This window comes from Cebus imitator, unplaced genomic scaffold (genome assembly GCF_001604975.1).
Source record: "Cebus imitator isolate Cc_AM_T3 unplaced genomic scaffold, Cebus_imitator-1.0 Scaffold529, whole genome shotgun sequence".
In the NCBI taxonomy this organism is placed as follows: Eukaryota; Metazoa; Chordata; class Mammalia; order Primates; family Cebidae; genus Cebus; species Cebus imitator.
In genome coordinates this window covers 440,943-448,180 of record NW_016107844.1, presented here as the reverse complement: position 1 = coordinate 448,180, position 7,238 = coordinate 440,943, and the positions used below count along the sequence as shown (strand labels likewise).

General features: G+C 47.0%; 1 pseudogene; it reads left to right on the top strand.

Moving 5' to 3' along the window:
* The first annotated feature begins 3,867 nt into the window (after nt 1-3,867).
* LOC108293293 lies at nt 3,868-4,817 on the top strand (annotated as a pseudogene).
* Nucleotides 4,818-7,238: the final 2,421 nt, after the last annotated feature.

The following is a 7,238-nucleotide window of genomic DNA, read 5'->3' as shown; positions in this document are numbered from 1 at the left end:
AGCGAGACTTCATCTCAAAAAAAAAAAAAAAAAAGAAAGGAAAAAGAAGAGTGAAACTTGGTCTCAAAAAAGAAAGAAAGAAAGATAATGTATTCTAATAAAAGTAGAACCCGAGAGCTTGAGCCACCATTAGCAATTATAAGAAAAATTATGATAAATCAGAAAAGTCTTAGAAATCATTAGATTCTATCGTAAAGGGATTATGAGGATTTTTGTAGTAGAGGTTTGCTGACTGTGGAAGCACTTAGATACATCTTTAGAGAACTGTTCTAGTTTAAAGGGGATGGGGTGGAAGAGTTATATGGGATTATTGGGACAATTGAGCAAATTTGAATATGTACAATGTATTACCTAACTTTATTGTTTCCTTTCTTGACAGAAATAATAAATTATGGTTGTTGGCTGGGCGTGGTGGCTCATGCCTGTAATCCCAACACTTTGGGAGGCCAAGAAGGGTGGATCACATGAGGTCGGGAGTTCGAGACCAGCCTGACCAACATGGAGAAACCCCGACTCTACTAAAAATACAAAATTAGCCAGGCATGGTTACAAATGCCTATAATCCAAGCTACTCGGGAGGCTGAGGCAGAAGAATGGCTTGAACCCAGGAGGTGGAGGTTGCGATGAGCCGAGATCATGCCAGGAGAAAGCGCCTTAGGATATACATGCTGACCTATTTAGGAGTGAAGCATCATGATTTGGCAACTTACTTTTAAATATTTCAGCAGAAAAATACTATAAATTTTTCAGGTACTTGGAGAGAGAGAGAGACAAAGCAAACGGAACACAATGGGAACAATGGATGAATCTAGGCAAACAGTACGAACATGTTCGTTATTCTTTCATCTTTTCTGTAGGTTGGAAGTTTTTCAAAGCCAGTTGGGGGAGAAAAGAAAGACTCTTACAGTTGGCCCCGTCACAAGATGAGCTCTCCTCACATCTCCACCACTGCTGCCAGCAGAGGACCCTGAAATTCTAGGCTTTGCAGAGAGAGAGCTGGTTACTAGAGACTGCTTTTCTATTTTTTTTTTTTCTTGAGACAGAGTCTTGCTCTGTTGCCAGGCGCCAGGCTGGAGTGCAGTGGCGCAGTCTCAGCTCACTGCAACCTCTGCCTCCAGGGTTTAAGCAATTCTCCTGCCTCTGCCTCCCAAGTAGCTGGGACCACAGGAGCGCACTACCATGCCCAGCTAATTTTTGTATATTTTTAGTAGAGACAAGGTTTCACCATGGTCTTGATCTCTTGACCTTGTGATCCGCCCGCCTGCGCCTCCCCAAGTGCTGGGATTACAGGCGTGAGCCACCGTGCCCAGCCTAGAGACTGCTTTTCAAGCAGCTTCCCAAATGTGGCTGGACTTGAGCTGACTAATTGTAGTGTGATGTCAGGCCACAAAGAGTGGGTAAATTCCAGTTTGTCTGGTACTGAGAAAAAAATAGGCCCTGTATCTGAGACAGCCCTGATAAGGTGCCTCCCTGGACATGAGTAATGGTCAGACCCAGGGGATGACCCAGGACTAAGAAAGCTGGACAATGGAAAGTCTGGAGCACTGTGACAAGGAAATTCTTCCCCTGAATTGCCTTTTCCTATTGAGATAAGATAGTACACAATAAAGCGCCAGGCTCAGAAGTGCTGCTGCCAATCTCAGCCGGAGCAGCTGGTGCTCGGGCTGGAGCTAAAGCACATCAGCGCCCAGGGCTGTCAGCACCTGGGTTGTCTCCAGAAGGCCAGCTCTGGTGGGGGCAAGTCCTGACCCCCACCACTCAGCAGCTGTGGGACTCCAATTTTTGTTCATCAAAAAAAAGAAAAAGAAAAAATAAGTGTTCTCCTCTTCTACCTGTTTTACTGGGTGGTGGTTCCAAAAACTGAAAACCATGCCGGGCGCAATGGCTCACATCTGTAATCCCAGCACTTTGGGAGGCAGAGGCAGGTGAATCACCTGAGGTCAGGGGTTCAAGACCAACCTGGCCAACATGGTAAAACCCCATCTCTACTAAAAATACAATAATAAGCCAGGTGTGGTAGCAGGTGCCTATAATCCCAGCTACTCGGGAGGTAGAGACAGGAGAATTGCTTGAACCCGGGAGGTAGAGGTTGCAGTGTGCCAAGATCGTGTCATTGTACTCCAGCCTGGGCGACAAGAGCAAAACTCCATCAAAAAAAAAAAAAAAAAAAAAAAAAAAAAAAAAAAAAAAAAAACAACTACTAAAAGCAAACCATGAAAGGGCCTTTCCCCCCACTCCCAAATACTATAAATGTATCAGCTATTATTATTACTTCCTCATATGAAGCAGTTAGGTTTGTAGATACTTCCTCTTTTTTTTTTAAGGCACTAGGTCTGGCTATGTTGCCCACCTGTTCTCAACCTGCTGACTCAGCGATCCTCCCACTTCAGCCAGTCTAGTAGCTGGGACTACTACAGGCACGTGCCACCGAGCCCAGCTAGAGTCCCCTGTTTTAAGTCTAGTTCCCTATTTCTTTAAAAGTCATCAGGATATCTTTTAGGCTCTGAGGACCTTTTTACTTTGAGATTGTATAAGTCAAGTCTTGACCAGGCGCAGTGGCTCACGCCTGTAATCCTAGCACTTTGGGAGGCCGAGGTGGGTGGATCACCTGAGGTCAGGAGTTCAAGACCAGCCTGGCCATCATGGTGAAACCGCATCTTTTTAAAAAAAAAAAAAAAAAAAAGTCCTTTGAACTTCTGAGGAGGCAGGATTGAGACTTGAGACACTTTGAAATTCCCCACTGTCTCCTGAGTGAGCAGAGTGACAGAAGCAGCTAACCTTTTAATAGCTTCTTAACCCGGAAGTAGACCCCTGGGGGCAAGCAGTGACTCACCCACCCTGTCACAAATGAATCAGTGTCCCAGCAGAGCAGGGGCTGGCAGCCTCCTACTTCAAGGCATGGGAAGCAAGGCCTAGGCTCTGTCCTGGATATTGGTCTTGTCACATTGGGGATGGTAGCGCAGAGCCCCGGAGAGAAGCTGATGTCTTTGGATTGGTCTTTAGGAGGCGAGGACTGAGCTGATGGGCATGTGATACAGAGAAACACTGTGAGTCAGGATAAGGGAGAACTTTCATGTGGCCCTGTCTGAGCTGCAATGGTTGCGGGGTTCTCTGTCACTGGAGTAATTCCCACACAGCCTCACCCCTCCTATAAAGATGTCTGGGGCCAGGCACAGTGGTTCACGCCTGTAATCCCAGCACTTTGGGAGACTGAGGCAGGCAGATTACTTCAGGCCAAGAGTTTGAGACCAGCCTGGCCAACATAATGAAACCCCATTAATTAGCCAGGTATCAAGGCATACACCTGTAATCCCAGCTACTCAGGAGGCTGAGGCAGGAGAATCACTTGAACCTGGAAGGTGGAGGCTGCAGTGAGCCAAGATGGCACCAGTGCACTCCAACCTGGGACACAGAGAGACAGAGCGAGACTCCATCTCAAAAAAAAAAAAGAAAAAGACGTTTTGGGGAAGATGTATCATTGACCAGAGAGTTGGATCAGACTGCATGTCAAGGCTTCTTCAGTCTTAAGAATCTGAGCTATTTTTGCCTAGCAATGAACTTGCATTAACACATCTTCTGCTTAGTAGCCACATTCTGAACTTCTTTTTTCTTTTTTTTACATTTTTTTGAGAGACAGGGTCTCACTCTGATCTTGTGGTCCCTGTCCCAGGAACTGACTCAGCACAAGAGGACAGCTTCAGCATTCTATGATTTAATCCCTGACCAGTCAGCACTCCTGACTCACTGGCTTCCTCTCACCCACTACGTTGTTCTTAAAAACTCTGCTTCCCTTTCCGCGTTACCTGCCGAGGGCTCCCTATGGCGTTGTTCTGAATTCCCGTCATAACTTAAAGGGAAACTTTCACAATGACCAGAGCCCCTGATGTCCTGCAAATGAAGGAGGAGGATGTCCTTAAGTTCCTGGCAGCGGGAACCTATTTAGGTGGCACCAACCTTGACTTCCAAATGGAACAGTATATCTATAAAAGGAAAGTGATGGCATCTACATCATAAATCTGAAGAGGACCTGGGAGAAGCTTCTCCTGGCAGCTCGTGCCATTGTTGCCATTGAAAACCCTGCTGATGTCAGCGTTATATCCTCCAGGAATAGTGGCCAGAGGGCCGTGCTGAAGTTTGGTACTGCCACTGGAGCCACTCCAATTGCTGGCCGCTTCACTCCTGGAACCTTCACTAATCACATCCAGGCAGCCTTCCGGAAGCCACGGCTGTCGTGGTTACTGACCCCAGGGCTGACCACCTGCCTCTCACAGAGGCGTCTTATGTTAACCCACCTACCATTGCTCTGTGCAACACAGATTCTCCTCTGGGCTATGTGGACATTGCCATCCCATGCAACAACAAGGGAGCTCACTCAGTGGGTTTGATGTGGTGGATGCTGGCTCGGGAAGTTTTGCGCATGCGTGGCACCATCCGTGAACACCCGTGGGAGGTCATGCCTGATCTCTACTTCTACAGGGATCCTGAAGAGATTGAAAAAGAAGAGCAGACTGCTGCTGAAAAGGCTGTGACCAAGGAGTAATTTCAGGGCGAACGGACTGCCCCAGCTCCTGAGTTCACTGCTCCTCAGCCTGAGGCTGCAGACTGGTCTGAAGGCGGGCAGGTGCCCACTGTGCCTATCCAGCAGTTCCCTACTGAAGACTGGAGCGCCCAGCCAGCCACGGAAGACTGGTCTGCAGCTCCCACTGCTCAGGCCACTGAATGGGTAGGAGCAACCACTCAATGGTCTTAAGCTGTTCTTATGCAGGCTCCTAAACAACATATAAGATTCATGGAAAATAAACATTGAGTTTCTAAAAGTTGTGTTTATTTATTTATTTATTTATTTATTATAAAGACGAGGTTTCACCATGTTGGTCAGGCTGATCTTGAACTCCCGACCTCAGCTGATCCGCCCGCCTTGGCCTCCAAAGTGCTTGGACTATAGGCGTGAGCCACCACGCCCGGCCTATTTTGGTTTTTTATTCCAGATCAGAATACCTGGGATTTCATGCCAAAGTATAACAATAAATACATGTCTTGACATGAATTGTACTTCTAAAAAAAAAAAAAAAAAAAAAAAAAAAAAAAAAAAAAAAAAAAAAAAAAAAAAAAAAAAAAAAAAAAAAAAAAAAAAAAAAAAAAACCAAAAACCAAAAAAAAACCAAAACTCTGCTCCCTGAATGCCCAAATGCTGGGGAGACTGATTTGAGTGTTAATGAAAGTCTCCCACGCAGCCAGCCCTGTGTGAATTACTCTTTCTCTATTGCAATTCCCCTGTCTTGATAAATAGGCTCTGCCTGGGCTTTGAGCAAGGTGAACCCATTGGGTGGTTACAGAAACAGTGCTGCCTGCTCACTGGGGGCCATGCATGTGACTGTGAGGTAATGCAGTCATTTTAACCCCAGCTGTGCATCAGGATCGCTTGTGGTTTGCTTTTGTTTTTGATTTCAGATTTCCTGGCCCGACCCTTCAGGTATTCTGATTCAGTGGATCTGGGGTGAGGCCCCTGTAATCTGTGTGATTTGCTTTCACAAATTTAGGGGTAGAAATAACATCATGTCATTTTTGTTTTTCCAGTTCTGCACTCAAGAGGGCACATGTTTTATTGCAGGATGCCCAAAATACTCTATTGAAGCTTCCACCTACCCTGAGTTTTCTAAGAACCCTAAAGACTTATTCAGTTCTAAAAAGTGAAGGAGCTGGCTGGGCGCAGTGGTTCATGCCAAGGGAGGCGGATCACCTGAGGTCAGGAGTTCAAGACCAGCCTGGCCAACATGGTGAAACCCCATCTCTACTAAAAATATAAAAATTAACTGGGCACAGTGGTTCACGCCTGTAATCTCAGAACTTTGGGAGGCCAAGGTGGGTGGATCACCTGAGGTCAGAAGGTCAAGACCAGCCTGACCAACCACGTCTCTACTAAAAATACAAAATTAGCCGGGCATGGTGGCACATGCCTGTAATCCCAACTACCCAGGAGGCTGAAGCAGGATAATCGCTCAAACTCGGGAGGCAGAGGTTGCGATGAGCCAAGATTGTGCCATTGCACTCTAGCCTGGGCAATAAGAATGAAACTCTGTTTCAAAAAAGAAAAAAAAATACAAAAATTAGCTGGGCGTGGTGGCAGGCACCTATAATCCCAGCTACTCAGGAGGCTGAGGCAGGAGAATCACTTGAACCTGGGAGGTGAAGGTTGCAGTGAGCTGAGATCATGCCACTGCACTCCAGCCTGGGTGACAGAGTAAGACTCTGTCTCAAAAAAAATAAAGAAAGAAAGAAGGCACTGCAGTGGAATTAGTCTGGCTTCCACTCCCAGAGGGGAGAGATTGGACAGTAAGCAGCTGCCTGCTCTTCTTTCCTGCACCTCACTTTCCTTATCTGTGAAATAAGAAACGTATTTTCCACCCCATAAGATTGTGGTGAAGGCTAAAAGAGCACAGAGGCCGTGACAACACCCAGTAAGTGCTCAATAAATGATGGCTATTGCCATGAAGGTGGCAAGGCCTCCTGGTTAGGGGCATGGGCTCCAGAGCCAGACTGCCTGGGTTCACAGCCTGGCAGCCACTCTAACTCTGTAACCTCCACGCCTGCATTTCCTGCTCTCTACAATGGGGGTGATAATGACTTCCTCACAGAACTGTTATTAAGTGAATTAATAAGTGCAAGGCACTTTCATCAATGCTGGGCAAATAATACCGAATAACTATTAGCAGTTATGGTTACCTCTGCTGTGACTTCTCACTGCCTCATGGTGTCACTGTCGGTCACTGGTCCTGCCCCTGTCCTTAGCTTGTACCCTCTAGCTTCTCCTAGCAGCCTCAAAGGGCAGCTGTGACCCTTCAAGGAGAGACTGCCTCCCCCACCTCTTGCTAATCCTGGCCAAGAGAATCCCTACTTGGAATCCTAAGTTCACCTACACAGCCTCCTCCTGGGACACGAGCTGGCTCTGGAATGCTGTGTCAGACCCGTTCCAGCCTCACCAGCACAGAGAGCCAGGACTCCGCGCTCTTGCCTGCTCCTCCCCACAGATTGACCCCAGGGTCTGCAGCTTTTCTTTGGTCACCTTGGAGCCTAAGTGTCTCAGAGCAGCCCTTTCTCCAAACAGTGAAGTAATTCTTCTAAAGGAAATTACCACAGTAACTCCTGGGACCCCCCTTCCCACTCAGTTCAGATGGTTGCTCTCTGTGCCTCCAAGTGACTTAGGAGATTTCCTTGCCAGATGTCAACGTTATACTTCT